Below are 17,423 nucleotides of genomic sequence, written 5' to 3' on the forward strand. Positions count from 1 at the left end.
TCGGCAGAGCCATAAGTAAAAGGGACGCAGAATCCACCAGTCTAATACGTGGGAGATGTGTGCAGGAAGCAGAAACACTAGCCCATTCTAAAGCAAAGACACAAGAGCAGAGAGACTGCTGTTTGTTGGTTCAGGGCTTCTCAACCTTGGCTAAACATCAGAAGTACCTGGAAGCGTGTTTTAAAAATACCAGTGCCTGGGTGGCACTTTCAATGATTCTAACTTAATTGGCCTGGTTGTAGGTTCTTGTTTCATTCTTAAAGCTAATGAGATAATTCGAACAGAGTTAAGAATCAGTTTTCTATATTTCATTCTCTTTCTTTTCTTCCATTTTTTTTTTTTTACAAAGAACTTTTTATTAGTTACTTTAAGGCTAGAAGATAGTTGTATTTGGGAAAGCCAAAAATGATCAAATCAGTTGATTCTGTCCAATGTCTATAATTCATATCATCTTTATGTGGACTTCTGAGGCCCAAATTATTCAGTTCAGTTCAGTCACTCAGTCGTGTCCGACTCTTTGCAACCCCATGAATCACAGCACGCCAGGCCTCCCTGTCCATCACCAACTCCCAGAGTTCACTCAAACTCACGTTCATCGAGTCGGTGATGCCATCGAGCCATCTCATCCTCTGTCGTCCCCTTCTCCTCCTGCCCCCAATCCCTCCCAGCATCAAGAGTCTTTTCCAATGAGTCAACTGTTCGCATGAGGTGGCCAAAGTTTTGGAGTGATTCAGCTTCAACATCAGCCCCTCCAATGAACACCCAGGGCTGATCTCCTTCAGAATGGACTGGTTGGATCTCCTTGTAGTCCAAGGGACTCTCAAGAGTCTTCTCCAACACCACAGTTCAAAAGCATCAATTCTTCAGTGCTCAGCTTTCTTCACAGTCCAACTCTCACATCCATACATGACCACTGGAAAAACCATAGCCTTGACTAGACGGACCTTTGTTGGCAAAGTAACGTCTCTGCTTTTCAATATGCTATCTAGGTTGGTCATAACGTTCCTTCCAAGGAGTAAGCGTCTTTTAATTTCATGGCTGCAATCACCATCTGCAGTGATTTTGGAGACCCCAAAAATAAAGTCTGACACTGTTTCCACTGTTTCCCCATCTATTTGCCATGACGTGATGGGACCAGATGCCATGATCTTCGTTTTCTGAATGTTGAGCTTTAAGCCAACTTTTTCACTCTCCTCCTTCACCTTCATCAAGAGGCTTTTTAGTTCCTCTTCACTTTCTGCCATAAGGGTGGTGTCGTCTGCATATCTGAGGTTATTGATATTTCTCCTGGCAATCTTGATTCCAGCTTGTGCTTCTTCCAGCCCAGTGTTTCTCATGATGTACTCTGCATATAAGTTAAGTAAGCAGGGTGACAATATACCAAATGTGTTAATAAAGTTACTTAAATCCATGGCTACCATCAATAGAAGCCCTTCACATGTCGAAAGAGTATTTGTAGCTTCATCTGAATAATGACTCATCATTTATTATAAACCTTGGAGGCAATGATTTTATGAAACATCTTAGAACCCCAAACATGATGTTGGAAAGCAAAAAGCATCAGCACGGACCTACAGATTATCTGAAATGTTGCCAGACATTAGTCAATGATGGACTTGCTGATTTTTTGTGCTAATCTAGAGGTATTTTTAAAAATTGATCTTACCACATCACAGAAAATTGAAAACCAGAGAAACCATTATATGAAACATCTCTCCCACTCAAATTTAGTATCTGAGAACAATAATATACCCGAGAAAACATGTTAATAAAATATGAAAGGGGATTCGTTAGCCAAATGAAATATTTATTTAGTACACATTACATTACAGTACAAAGAAGACAGGATTCTATACTTTGGATGCAAGCCACAATTCATACAGATAGTTTAAAACAAAGGACAATGACAACGTATATTACTTAAATTGCCTTTATATATAAGTGTGGATGGTATTAGCATGTATTTGCAAAGATGCTTTCAATAGCCCACCCAAAAAGGTCTGATCAAGGAACTGTATTCCTAAGCATTTGTGAAATGAAAACTCGGGTCCACACAAAACGCCTGCACGTGGATTCTCATAGCAGCTTTATCGTAGTGGCACTGAACAGCAAACCACCCAAATGTGCTTCCAAAGGACAAATGGCTAAACTGTGACGCATCCTTACCACGCACCAGTACTGGGCAGTAGAACAAAAGAAACTGCTGATATACAGATCAGCGAGAAGGCATCTCAGGGCGTTATGAGGACTTCAAAAAGCTCATCTCAAAAGGTCACGTGCTGCATAATTCCATTTATATAATATTCTCAAAATGACGGAATTATAAAGCCGGACAGGAGATTAGTGGTTACCCACGGCTGGTGGGCAGAAGGAGAGTTATGAAGGAGCAGCAAGCAGAAAGCCTTGGGTTGATGCCTCAGTTCTGTGTCCTGATTGTGGCGGTGGGTTATGCAAATCTACACGTGATGGGTCTGATGGAGAAGGGACAGGCTGCCCACTCCAGTATTCTTGGGCTTTCCTGGTGGCTCAGCTGGTAAAGAATCTGCCTGCAATGTGGGAGACCTGAGTTCGATCCCAGGGTTGGGAAGATCTCCTGGAGAAGGGAAAGGCTACCCACTCCAGTATTCTGGCCTGGAGAATTCCATGGACTGTACAGTTCATGAGGTTGCAAAGTCAGACATGACTGAGTGAATTTCAGTTTCACACATGATGGAACTACACAGAACTACATACACACACAAATGCATGTGTGTAAAACTGGAGACAACAGAGTAAGGTCTGTGGGTTGTACCAGGGCACAGAACTACACACACACAAACGCACGCCTATAAAACGAGACATCCAAGTGAGCGCTGGGGGTTGTACCAAGGCCCTTCTGTCTTTGCTCTTGTACAAGCTGCCTTTGTGGGAAACTGGGTGAAGGATATTTTTGTATCCTTTTGTACCCTCTCTGTATTTTTACAACTGCCTGTGAGTCCTTAACCATTTCAAGACAAAAAGTTTAAAATCAGTTTGAAGGAAGCATAAAACTTACTTATGATAAACCATTTTTCTTAATCTAATTAATGGTAGGTGGCTCAGATGGTAAAGAATCTGCCTGCAGTGCAGGAGACTCATGTTCGATCCTTGGGTTGGGAAGGATCCTGGAGAAGGGAACGGCAGCCCAACCAGTATTCTTGCCTGAAGAATCCCATGGACAGAGGAGCCTGGCGGGCTGCAGTCCTGCCAGGTTCTGTAAGACCTGGGGTCACAAAGAGTTGGTCACAGATGAGCAGCTAACAGCTTTACGTTCATAGACAAGTAAAGCAAGGTATGCCAGATAGCCGGAGAGGAAAAGATGGCGGGAATACTTACAGAGTATACCTGCAATATCACACACCAGGCACTACAGCAGATCTGGTCCAGTCAACACTCGGTCCAGTGAGGTGGCTGCTACTGAAGAGCCTCACTTTCAGATGAGGAAACAGAAAGAGAAGTTAAGAAATGCAATCAAGGTCAGGCAGCTGGCACGCAGCAATGCTATCAAAGTTAAGAAAAGACCATTTCAAAGCAAAGAGGATTTTAAGGAAACGAAGAGTCATTACTGCATCAAGAAGGGTTTAAAAGGTAGTTTAAAACAGGCAGAGTGGGTGAAATGCTACAGATGTAAACCTCAGAATTTAAAACCCACGATACACATTAGCCCTGGATAACTGGATGCACTTGGCCAGAGAAGAATGCGAAACTGTGGTTATTTTTTATTTACCTTTAAGTTTCTGCTTAGAAATGAGAAGAAGGGTGACGCTTCTTTAAAAGGCCCTCGATGAATGAAAATAGGAGATAAAAGTGAGCCAAAATTCAGAAATACCACAAACAGAGAGGAAAACAAAGCTGATTATAACAAAGCCTATTCACAAAAGAAAAGGGAAAGTCTGCAATCTTGTCAAAAGACAGGCAAGATAATCTGAATGAGGTTAGCAGAAGACAGGGATCTGCATACAATGACCACAAGGATGAGCAAGATGAGTACTTGTCTGCAATAAAATAGTTTTAAAGACAATAATGCAGTTAGGCTTGGCTTCAGTCTGGCATAGAAAAAGCAAGAGGAAACTTTCTGCCCTTCATCACTCCATCCATAAATTCAATGCAAATAATACAGTGGTGGGGGTGAGGGGAGTGGATGAAAGTTTTAAACAAGATTGGCCACAGCTGACAGATAAGGCTGGGGCGACAGAGACATGGAGACTTAGTCTCAAAGCAGCTTTCGGGACCTCTGGTGCCACCTGCACCACCAGCCCTGATCACATGAAAAAAAAAGCAAAAAGGGAGGCGATAACAGTGATAAACACACCACTGTTTTCCCGGGTCAGGTGAAAATGCTCACTCCTCAGAAATCTGCTTAAAAGAGCCTTAAGAGAAAGTCAGGGACACTGGAAAAGTAATGCTGGCAGGCCCTTTAACACAGCAACCGCTCCAGGATGACCAAACAACGTTTTCATAAGTACACTTTTTGAAGACTGCTCATCACAGTGTTGTTTACAATGGTGAGAAACCTGATACCTAAATTATCAAAGAGGGATTAAATATATTATGGTATACTCGTACAATGGAATACCAAAGGGGGATTAGATATATTATCGTATTCTTGTACAATGGAATACCGAGCAGCTATGTGAAAAAAGGGAGATATTAACTCCCAACAACAGGGTATGAGGGCTTCCCTGGTGGTCCCATGGTTAAGACTAACCCTTTCAATGCAGGGGGTTGGGGTTCGATCTCTGGTCAGGGAGCCATGTCTTATGACCAGAAAACAAAACAGAAAACAGAAACAATGTTGTAACAAATTCACTAAAGACTTTAAAAATGATCCACATCAAAAAAAAATTCTTACAAAAAAAAAGGTATAGCCAAGGAAGATAGGAACCAACTGAAAGCTCTTCTGATTGGCCACAGTTGGAGCCGTTAGAGTGATACGATTGTACTGTATCCAACTATAACAGCAACATAAACATCCATCAGTCTGCAAAGACATAAATCAATGACTGGATAAATGAGTAACTGGGAGAGCAGACTAACGCCCTGTGCAGAAGATTCCAAACACCGTGGGGAGATTCCCTGGCCTGCCCCAAGGAGGTGGAGCAGGACCCTGAACTCCTGACGTGGGAGCTGCCTTCTTCCCAAGAGCACCAATGGAAAAGGGGCAAAGAGGAAGTTCACAGGAGAACTTGACAAGCACCCCCTCAGCCAGGACACCAAGGTTAAAGTCACGCAGACAGGAGGTAGCCTTGAAATGATGCCATGAAAACCACACTCTGCCCCAGCGGTCTCTCTCCCCCAGACACACAACCCCAGCTGAACCAGGAGAAAAATGCCAGACAGATCCCAGCTGAGGGGCACGCGACAATATCTGACCAGTGCACCCCGCAGACTGTCCAAGTCATAAAAACCAAGAGAAGTCTAGGAGACTGTCCCAGGCAAGAAGAGCCCGAGGAGACGTGAGGACTCAAGCATGGCGTCCTGGCCAGGGTCCTGGAACAGAAACAGACAAGAGATAAAAACTAAGGAAGCCTGAGGAAGCGTGGACTTTGGCTAATAACGACGTACCAATATTGGCTCATTAGTTCTGACAAACACACCACACTAGGGTGAGATGTTGATGACAGGGGAGAAAGGGGAACTCTCTGTACTAGCTTTGCAATAGTCTATAAACCCCAACTGTTCTAAACTAAAAACATTAGTTTTAAAAAAATGAAAAGGACAATTTTAATGAAGATATATCAACTCATGATGCTGTGGAATGGTGGCCAGTATATAATAAATGAAAGATGAGTTACTAGACAGCACAATGCTGGGCTGGAAAAAGCACAAGCTGGACTCAAGATTGCCAGGAGAAATTATCAATAACCTCAGATATGCAGATGACACCACCCTTATGGCAGAAAGGGAAGAGGAGCTAAAAAGCCTCTTGATGAAAGTGAAAGAGGAGAGTGAAAAAGTTGGCTTAAAGCTCAAAACTCAGAAAATGAAGATCATGGCATCTAGTCCCATCATGTCATGGCAAATAGATGGGGAAACAGTGTCAGACTTTATTTTGGGGGTTCCAAAATCACTGCAGATGGTGATTGCAGCCATGAAATTAAAAGACGCTTACTCCTTGGAAGAAAAGTTATGAAAAGTTATGACCAACCTAGATAGCGTATCAAAAGCAGAGACATTACTTTGCCAACAAAGGTCCGTCTAGCCAAGGCTATGGTTTTTCCAGTGGTCATGTATGGATGTGAGAGTTGGACTGTGAAGAAAGCTGAGCACCGAAGAATTGATCCTTTTAGATTCTTGAGAGTCCCTTGGACTGCAAGGAGATCCAACCAATCCATTCTGAAGGAGATCAGCCCTGGGATTTCTTTGGAAGGAATGATGCTAAAGCTGAAGCTCCAATACTTTAGCCACCTCATGCCAAGAGTTGACTCACTGGACAAGACTCTGATGCTGGGAGGGATTGGGGGCAAGAGGAGAAGGGGACAACAGAGGATGAGATGGCTGGATGGCATCACAAATTCGATAGACGTAGTCTGAGTGAACTCCAGGAGTTGGTGATGGACAGGGAGGCCTGGCGTGCTGCGATTCATGGGGTCGCAAAGAGTTGGACACGACTGAGCGACTGAACTGAACTGAACTGAGACAGCACATGGTGTAAAACTATTTTTGCTGAAAAAATACACATATACATATCTATACGCCAAAAAGTCTGGAAGACCAACTATACATCGAATCACCGACCTAGCGATTCTCACCACCTCCTTTGTACTTTTCTATAATAGTTGGTTTTGTTTCTCCACTGAGCACTGGATACATTTAACATTGAGCCTCATTAACCTACATACTCAAGAACACTGTTGCTTTATTTGGGGGAAAAATTAGGCATCTCACATAGAATTTATATAGAGTCCGTCTTAGTTCAAAATAATATGCACTTATAAAACAGCTGAACTTTAACTTTTTCAAGAGGAAACATTTTAAAAGGCAGTACATTTTAAAAAGGCAAACATTTTAAAAGTGATGGAAAGTGTGGAATTTAATCAGACCTGGAGTATAATCCTAGTTTCACCATTTATTGTCCGTGTGACCTTGGGCGGTTCAATCACCTCTGCTGCCCTCATTTTAACAGTGGGGAAAGTGTTACAAAGTGTAACACAACAAGCCTACAGGTCTGCAGAACTGGCCTGACATTTATTTGCTTATTTATCAATATAAACATGTGTTTATATACTACATTAATACACTTTATCACCTCAAATTTTATTAGAAATTATCTGAGTGGTAGCAAAGAGTTCAATGTATGTCAAGAGCCTGACCCTACTGAGGCTCCATAAGGGCAATTGTTATTGTTACCAATAATAATAATATAACAAAAATTCAAGGAAAAAAAAACATTATCAGAAAAAATTTCACTTCTCAAAGACTGGAACAGAGAGCACTCAGAAACAAGATCGGCACCTCAGCCCACGCCACACAATCTGCTGTGAGGTCCTAAAGCCTCTGCTAACTAGACATTCATTAGGGCAATTAAACACATTAACGTGCCCACAGGACTGCTGCTGAGAATACCAAGCGAAAGCCACTTGTCTGATCATAGCCAGCTTAAAACTAAACTTTGGAGTAGTAATGTACCAAGTCTCACTTGCTACGGAAATACAGTTTCCCTACCTGTGAATGGAATGTCAATACAAATTAACACCAGCCATAAAACACAAACCAAACTGATTTAAATCCCTTGACTGCAAACAATGAACTTTACTGTAGATGTTTTAGATGAGACATATATTTTGATCAAAATTCAGGGCTGGTAGTTCCATCTCAATACTGATATTTAAAAATTATCCCAAATATAAGCCTTATAATGATATTAGTGGACTTTTGTAACAAAGCTAAACAACCCAGATCAGAAGAATCATTTGTCTCCAGCTAAAACTTAACCCAGCCTAATTTATCATATGGTCTAAGACAGATCTGTATTTTAAGACCTGCTAATTTAGGAAGAAATGAATCCAACCATAAGCAAAATAATATTAAATCACTGTGCCAATTTTCCCTTGTTGTCATTGTTTAGGCTGACTCTTTCACTACACCACTGTAGCCTGCCAGGGTCCTCTGTCCACGGAATCTCCCAGGCCAGAAAACTGCAGCACGTTGCCATTTCCTTGTCCAGGGGATCATCCCGATCCAGAGATCGAACCCACGTCTCCTGCACTGGCAGGTGGATTCTTTACCACTGAGCCACCAGGGAAGCCCGTCAATTTTTTTCTACTACACTAGAAAATGCAGATGGTGCAGTTTGGTTCTGTTGAAAGAAGTTAATGTAAACACCTTTTGAAAGAACAAAAACATACATATAATCCAGGAACTAAATTCAGGTTCACATAAAATTCAGGCATTGAGATTATAACTACACTAAGACTGATTTTATAACACATTCCAGTAAGTCTTCCTCCAACTTTTCTGAAGGCAGTTGTTACAAGAACCCATCCCAGTGATGTCACGCTAGCTAAACACTTTAAAAGCTAATGGCATAATTTTTAATCACATACGCTTAAGGGAGCAAATTTTAAATTTGAGAATGGATGTGACTTATGGGAAGAAATAACTGTCATTGAGAACTACATCTGGCAGGTAGACTAAGGGAAATAAACTTCTGGTTAAAAAAAAAAGAGAGAGATTGACTATAAGGTTTTGAATAAGGTAAGTTTTCCTAAAAACTATAAAAGCGTATGTGAAATGGGAATTCCAGCTGTTTTCGGCAGCAGCATTACCTACACTGTAAGAGTACACTCATCTCCCATGTTCTCTACCAGGTGTTGTGTTCGCCAAATTTTAAACAATGATTGAGTAAGGGACCATCCTTTAGAGCTACCTGGGAAGCCCATAAGGAACCATACGGCCCCTTACACATATTACCTCCTTTAACCCGTGCAAGATTACTAGACGATTTTCACTATTTGTAAGCGAAAGACTGCGTCTGAGAGCTTTAAGGAAGCTGTCCGATTCACACAGGTAATAAGGGAGGGACCGCCGATGACTGTATAATCACAACACACACACCCATTACCTACACACTGTATCTGACATTCTGAGGTTTCTGACTTATACTTTCTGACTCTCCCAATTAATCTGTTCCTGTGATGGCAGCTGCTTATGTAAACATATTTTTGCATTTGCCCCACTGTGTTGCTATCGTTCGCTCGTCAACAATTCCCTACTCAGTGACGAGCTTCTGGAGAGAAGAGCCCACACCTTGCCCATCCCTGGAACCTCAGACCACAGTGCTGCACTCGGCATGCCTGCACACATTTAGTACCTAACAGTGGTTCTGATGTTGCTTTTACTAACTGCTCACAAGTGGTGAACATGACAGAATCAGCTCCAAGATACCTGACAACCACCATGAGAATGAGGGCAGGCCCTGGCAGAAAGAAGATTCAGCATGATCAGCTCCATTAGTCGGGTGGTTCTTGAAAGGAGTATTTAGATACTACATTTTATGAGCTTCACTGGTGGCTAGGACAGTAAAGAATCTGCCTGCAATGTAGGAGACCCAGATTCAATCCCTGGGTCGGGGAGGTCCCCTAGAGAAGGGAAAGGCCACTCACTTCAGTGTTCTTGCCTGGAGAATTCCATGGACAGAGGAGCCTGCTGGGCTACAGTTCAGGGGGTCGCAAAGTCAGAGATGACTGTGCAGCTAACACTGTGTGCTTTACAGGGTTTTCCTTTCTTACAGTTAATAAAGCGGCATCTGTACTCACATTAGTCTACTTCCAGCAGTTTATACACACAGCCCCACACTCATAACACACGCAAGAATGAAGGAAAAATATGACAAGGTAAATCATCAGCAGCGTAATATTTTGCTAAAAAGCTACCTTTTCATCAGGACTCCAGAGTCCAAAGGGGCAAACGTATACAACTTATATGCTTTCCCAGGCAAGAAGCTAACAGGGTTGGTTATTAATGACACTTTGAGACTGTTACAAAATGACACAGGTTAATACTTAAGGAAACATCAAGTCTCTCAAAATAAAATATTTACAAGATTAAGTTTGTTTTGTTATTCAAGTCTTAGAACTTGAAAGTATTAAAAAAAAAAAAAAGATGACCTTGTATTAACATTCATTCACAGAATTACTGATACTTTTTATTCTTCAAGGGGACCTTTTACCTAATAAATCTTAAGTGTCTGCGGTTTGTGGTTTTAGTCTTCATTCTAGTTCTAGAAATTGACTATGTGTCCTTTTGTGGTATTTACATTTCTCTTCTCATTTTCCACCCACTCCTACCCCCAAACCTGCTTTGAATGCCTGTCTTTACTCTTTCAAGGCAAGGCAGTGAATTGAAATGGCAAGAACTCTTGAATAAAGTTAAAAATGCCAGCATTGTATGATTACCCTCTTTTTGGAGTAAGCTTAGTTTTCTAGAATACCAATCTAATTCTTAGAAGCAGAAAACACAGGAAGCTCAATGTTCCAAGAAAAGTTAATAATAACTGATTCATCCTGGCTACCCAGGAAATACACAGCAAGGACGTGGGTTCCACGCAAATACAGACAACAAATTCATCTAGTAATGCCTGCCACCCAGGGACAAGGAAAATAGAAAAAGGCTCATGGACCAAATATACAAAAGGTATAGGATGGAAACAACACAAATGCGGTGTGCTGAGCAGGAATCAGAGCTCGACGAAACCCATGGCAGACCAGGGAGCTCTAGAGACAGAAGAGACAAGGGGAGGGGCCATCACCCAAGGGGAGGCGGCAAAAACGAGCAGGGCAAGGAGGGCAACGGGGACCCACAAGAGATAACCAGAAAAGGCCGGAGGGGCTGGCTAGAAAGGGGTACGCCCAAGGATATGAGGCTAAAGAGAACAGAAAGCATTCTCGATGGGAGGCTGAGTCATAGAAAAAGGCAGGAAGGAAAGACACCAAACAAGAAATTCTGGACAGATGAGAAATAAATGCTAAAGTGAGACCAGGCGATAACTAGGTAGGGCAGAAAGGCAAAAGGAGGAGTGAGGTAAAAGAAGCTTCTGTGAAAGGAAATATTGGGAAAAAAAAAAAAAAAAGACAAACGGTTTCAGGAATTTCGCTTTATTAAATTTTAAAACCTGTTTTGTTTTGTTTCTCTGTTCGATAAAACTTGATTAAGAACAATGGTTTCCACAGTCTCCAGAGGAGAAAAAGTATTGATGAGGTCAACTGACTTGGCAAAAGTTAGAAGAGCTGAAAACAGTACAATTTACTAATGTCTGTTAACCATCTTAGCTCTAACCCACACACTGATTTTCACACTGACCATGGGTACACACACATCAATGACCTTAATGATCAACTGCTTCATTTGTTAATCACAAAATCTTCCTCTCTCACTTTTTCTCTTTTTGGGCTTATCAGTATTTGGAGAAATCCCTGATTCTTACTATTGCCCTAAAAAAGAAAGGGCAGAGTAAGAACGTGGCCTTTACATCAATATTGCTAAAAAGAAGTCTGATGGAAGCTTAAAACAAGGTTAGGACAATAATGGGGAAAACATGTAAATTTCCTGTAAATTCTGCATCTGGGCTCCTCCATAACTAAAAACAGAACATAGTGATCATGCTTCATTTCCCTCTAGAAAATAGAGGAAGAAAACAAAAGACCGAATAAGAACATAAAAACAGTAAAAATGAAAAAAAAAAGAGCCATTCTGAAAAAGAATGACAATTACTCTACTCTTGATCCTAGGAAAGTCTCTTTGTGAAGCTATGATTCACATAATTCTTATTTTTAACTTGAAAAAATACAGTCATCAGATTTTTCAAAAAATCCATGCAAGAAAAAAGCAGGCACACACAGAGGCTGGAGGAAGATAAAGGAAATGAACCTGAAGTCACAGAGTTCTGAACAATCACTGAGAAGAAGCAATTCCTCGATATTCGGCACTTCGAGGAATTCTTCGGTGAAAGTCAATGTTTGGGGCCAGCATCCTATACAAGATCCCATTTCCCCTATTATATCAACTACTTTCCTATCCACACAGAAGGAAACTCTGATTGTAAGCAGATTACCAGCTTTAGCAGTAGAGGAAAAAATAACTCAAACAGTACAAACTAAAGCAATGGGTTAACAAAGACCATGTAAGACACCCATGAGTCGTGCCACTTCGTATTTGCAGAACTATCTTCTTTCAGCTGCTCAAAAATCCTAAATGGCATTAGGTTGCTTCTTGAAATTTGCCTTTTCTTCAGTTTTTTTTTTTTAACCATTCTTCCATGAATATTATATCGGTCACTTGGCCCTATGGTCTATTCACAGGCATCTGCCATGATTATTTACTTCTGGGAACGGCTGCTGTTCCAAAGCACTGGGACACGTCTTGAAGGAACCAACCTGGTTCTTTGTCCCTACTGACGGCATGGTGAGAAAAGGATTCTCTAAGCTCAGAGAAGACGTGGAAGCCAAACTGTGATGCTTCCAAGGTAAGATGCCCTGAAAAGAAAAGAAAACAAACAAACAACAAAAAAAAAAACAGTTAAAAATCAACCAGATTTCCAAAACAAAAGAAACTCTAATAAAGTAGTGAAAATTCTCGCTAAGACTGAACAATAAGTAACTCATAAAAAATTTCAATCTTTCACTTCAGTTTTAAATATTCTATAGTTTCCAAAAAAAAAATGTTACAGGGCATCACAGGTTACATAATAAAAAATACTGCAAACAACTTGCTGTTCCTGAAATTAACAGAAAGTATCCATTAAAATCATAAAGAAATTTTGGTGACTGACATTTTGATCTTTACCTTGGCCAGGACAGAAGACGGGCATTGAGAAAACATTATTTCTCTGTGTTCATATCTGACTTGGAAATGGTATGAACAAGTGTGATTTATATGGAACCATAAAGTGAGTTACAGAATTGATGCCCTGGAAAATTTCTTCCAGCCATAAAACTCTGAAATTGCACACTATCTGGTGATAAAATCTTGAAACCACTGAGCCAGCTGTAGGCAAGCCATTTAACTTTGCCCTGATTCTCTCATCTATAAAATACAGGGCTTGTTCTTCCAATGATGGGTACCAGGATCACCTGAGGGGGACTTAAAATACAGCTGCTCCTCCAGCTGTGGCTCTAAAGAGCTCTAACCTCTGGAGTAGGTGGAGGCATCTGTGACTGTCACTGTATAAGGAGCCCTGGGTCGTTCTGTCTACACTCGCGCTTAAACCACCGCCATACTGGTCAGGGTGCCGCTCTACCACCCTGAGAGTCGTGAAACTGGGCAGGAGGGACACCATTACCCCAGCTGGACAGGTTTAAGACAGATGAACCACTGCATCATCGTCTCTTTCTCTAAAAATCCCCCGTTCAGAGAAGAGGCCGAAACTAAGACGGAGGCTAACGTGCCAGTTGGATAACAACACTTCCATGTAGATCCTTTTAGCCCCAGCTGTAGCCTTGGACACTTAATTAGAACACAACTGCGGGGAACATTCACGGCCGAGAACGTTCGCTGACAGGCCATCCCACAATATGAGCTGACGTTAAAAGGACAGCAGCACCGTGCCATTTCTTACTGAAATTACAAGGCTGTCCCCCGACCCCCCAGCAGAAGCGATGTGTCCCCCAGAACACGTACCTGTAGAGCTGCTAACCAGGCCCAGGCCCAGGCCTGCTCCAGGGCACCTCCTTCTCGGACTCCAGGGCCAACGGCGGTGCTCCCTATCGGCGGGGTCATGTGGGTTCAGTGGACTCTGTCGGCGCCCAACACCCACAGGATAACACTGTCGTCTCCCAACTAAAGGGACACAAAACTGGGCTTTCGAAGAATACCGTTTTCCTTTATCTTGCTGGGCTCTGTTTACGGGCCCTCATCCAGGTCCACGAGGCTTCCGAGTGACCTCCCTCCAGGTCTCACACCAAACCAACAGTGCTGTTTTACTTTTTTTTTTTTTTTTCCACTAGAGAAATACGACTTGGTTGGAAGAGGCCTCCGGGCCCCAAGAGTGTGCTCGATTGTCCAAGACAAGCTGAAGAAGTGGGTCAAGATTTCATGTAAGGACCAGGCAACCGGACAGATGGGCACCAGAAGCCTTCCGTGACACTCCCATCCTGGGAAGTTACATTCCCTAGGGGTTTAAAAGTGTTTTTAAAAAGGATGGTAGTAACAAGTTCATTCAGTACTGTTTTATTTGACATGAGCAGGCACTGAATTAGTATCCTAAACAGTCACGGCCCTTTGTCCTTGTGAATCACTGTCCTAGAATTCAACAAGAGTCTACTACGCAAGAGTCCTACTCTGCACTCAGCTTTGAAATGCAAAATTCGGTTTCTCTTCTTGGTGCTTTCAGTCATATCAAAAGAGAGAGTCCCCTCAACCATTTCATTATCAACCTCTTCTGCCTGGAAAATCTGGCATTGCTTCTGCAGCTGAGAGTCACTGCCACTGTGAATGCCACTTTGAAACTGTAAAAGAGTTTGTACAGCTGAGAAACTAGGGTCAAGTTCTAGCTCTCCTTCCTATCTTTGATAAAGTAAAGCTCTGGGGAGAATCCACACTGATTCCAGAGCCAGGCTGCCTGGGGTTCACATCCCGTCTCCCTAGCTTACTGCTTGCATCATGATCTCAGGCACATGGCTGAATCTCTCTATGCCTCAGTTTCTCCACGTAAAAAGTGGGGCTATAACGGGATAACAGGATTGTTTTGAGAGTCAAATAAATCTAGATGCAAAAGCACAGTCTAAGCACTCCATTGATAGTAGCTATTATTATTTGCTTTGCTGCTGCTACTAAGTCATTTCAGTCGTGTTCAACTCTGTGCAGCCCCATAGATGGCAGCCCACCAGGCTCCCCCGTCCCTGGGATTCTCCAGGCAAGAACACTGGAGTGGGTTGCCATTTCCTTCTCCAATGCATGAAAGTGAAAAGTGAAAGGGAAGTCGCTCCATGGACTGCACCCTACCAGGCTCCTCCATCCACGGGATTTTCCAGGCAAGAGTACTGGAGTGGGGTGCCATCGCCTTCTCCGATTATTTGCTTTATGTAACTCCAAATTCTTCCACTGTTCCACCCGTGTACACAATGTTTGCCCAAATAAGATACTACTCACTTGAGGCCTGGGACCACATCTTAAGTATTTCTGATGCTCCCCCATGGCACCTACTAGTCACTTAAGAGGTAAAAATGAACCTACTCAGTATAGATTGTTATACCGGATGAATGAGGAGGTTCTCAAACACAGACCTGTACAAACATGTATTCCCTGCCCTCGAGCAGCCTGTGTTTTGGGTGGGGAAACAAAACAAAGGGAAACACTCCTGCTGTAACAATATAAAGCCATAAAGGGTTGAATGCCAAGGGCTCCTCGTGAGCTGGGGCCCTGGAGAGGGCGAGCCTGCAGTGGCCCTCCCTGCCCCTGGAGGCGAGTGGGACTTCCACAAGAGGCGGGCACAGAGAGCGGATTCCAGCATACCTGGTCATCCCACATTCACTGCACACCTTCCGCAGGCCGAGATATGGCCACGAAGGACCTAGAAGAAGCCCCAGCACCGCAGGACGTAAAAGGGCACTCACTCCTCCTGACAGCTGAGTTCTAAAGGAAGGAGGAAGGGGTGTTCTCCTCTCGGTTGGAACACAACAGCGCTACAATGCCTCACAGACAGGAGCCAAGGCTGGCGTTACCGCCGCTCCGGCTTCCAACAATGGCAAACATACAGAAGTTAACAACTTTTCCTGTTCTGTACTCTCAATATGCTCCACTGTTTATGAAGCACATCAAAGAGACATTCTCTATTATTTCTGAACACAAATAACATATAAGAGGTTTAGAGACACACACAGTCAGTATTATTGGAAAGGTTTTCAGAGACTATGGAGGCCCAAATGAAAGCCCGCATAAAGCCCTGTGCTGTCTCCTCCCACTCTTTCCCTTCCTTCCCTCTTCTACTAGGGCCTGCCCACAGACATCAAATATCTCCCAGGGAAGTGCCTGAAGATGCATGTGGTGGCAGGAATCAGTTAGTCACGATGGGCGGAAGGATTAACACTTGCATCTTTGTCTTCTACAGCCTTCCACTGATGACAAACCTCCACTCATCTCCTCCCGGAAGAGGATGCCTTCGGGTGAAGGAACCTCTTATAAATATCAACTGGCAAAAGCAATCCCTTACTGATGGCGGACCACTATACAAAGATGGGTCAAGTCCAACACGCTCTCATCACAAATAAGACACGTTTCTGAGCACTTCCCTCATCCTCGGCAGGCCTTTCAACCACTCCTGCTCTCATAGGATGCACACTGCTGGATCCCACCATCGCGCCTGGACACAGAATAAACTTTTCTTTTTTTTGGTTTTGCCCTGTGCAACTTGCCGGCCCAGCGATGGAAACCACGCCCCCCGCACCGGAAGTACCATCTTAACCACTAGACGGCCAGGGAAGACCCAGAATAAACTTAAGGATGTCCAAACTACTCAATTAAATCCAGTCAAAAATTTCTTAATGCACAAAGTACTGGACTCGAATATGTTTAAGACATTCAAAGGCAAACTGAAAAATGAGGTAAGAACCCCTACAACATAGGTTACAGAACATTCTTAACCTTCATGTACCCATGAAAGTTAGACTCAACAAAGTAACAGTCAACCCACTGTTTTTTACTCCCTTGGTTTGGTACTGGAAAATCACCCTTCCTGTATGTCATTTGTTAACCCCTTAATTAGGAATGTCACTAAGAGACTAAACAGGTTAAGAGGAGACCTTTCACCAGGGGCATTTAAGGCTTTCCAACATTTACTTTTTCTGAACGTCCAAGCACAGCCTGTTGATTGAGTGACAATGACATGTAATGGGAACTTTGATAAAAAAGACACACAGGGCTTTGGAAACTACTGAATACTCCAATAAAGGGACTAATTGCAATTTCATGCAATTGAAAAGCCATCTTCCAACTTGAAAAACACATTTACTCAGTCATTTTATATTGCCAACACCCTTGTTTTACAAAAACAGAAAGAGAAGCAATTAATATACATATTCACCATTTGGACACATTCAAATCCAACTCGTGTACTCAAGTATTTAAGAGTAACCTATGTTTATGCAAAAAGTTATCCCAAAGATTAAATGAGATAAAGCGTGTAGATGATTTGAAACAAGTCTGGCAAACAACCACTACTCAACATTGCCCAGTATTACTTTTCCTAATTTTCCAACTTTGTAATCATACTAAACGGTTGTAGAGCATGATTATGTATACATAATGTATATAAGCTAATACGTGTTACTACTAGAAATAAAGACCAAACAATGCTATTCATCTAGACAGAGTTGACTTTAATTTGAACAGAATGATCCGAAAAGAAGCAGAGAAAACTTGCTATGGGGTAGAATGTTAAATGTTAGCTCTAATCTCTGCTTATCAACTAA

General features: G+C 42.5%; 1 protein-coding gene across 1 annotated transcript in view; it reads right to left on the minus strand.

Annotated features, from left to right (window-relative positions):
- Nucleotides 1–17,423, minus strand: part of SLC20A2 (solute carrier family 20 member 2) — a 110,727-nt gene that overhangs the window by 92,327 nt on the left and 977 nt on the right. The gene's annotated exons all lie outside the window — the stretch shown is intronic.

This window comes from Ovis canadensis, chromosome 26 (assembly GCF_042477335.2).
Source record: "Ovis canadensis isolate MfBH-ARS-UI-01 breed Bighorn chromosome 26, ARS-UI_OviCan_v2, whole genome shotgun sequence".
NCBI classification, from domain to species: domain Eukaryota; kingdom Metazoa; phylum Chordata; class Mammalia; order Artiodactyla; family Bovidae; genus Ovis; species Ovis canadensis.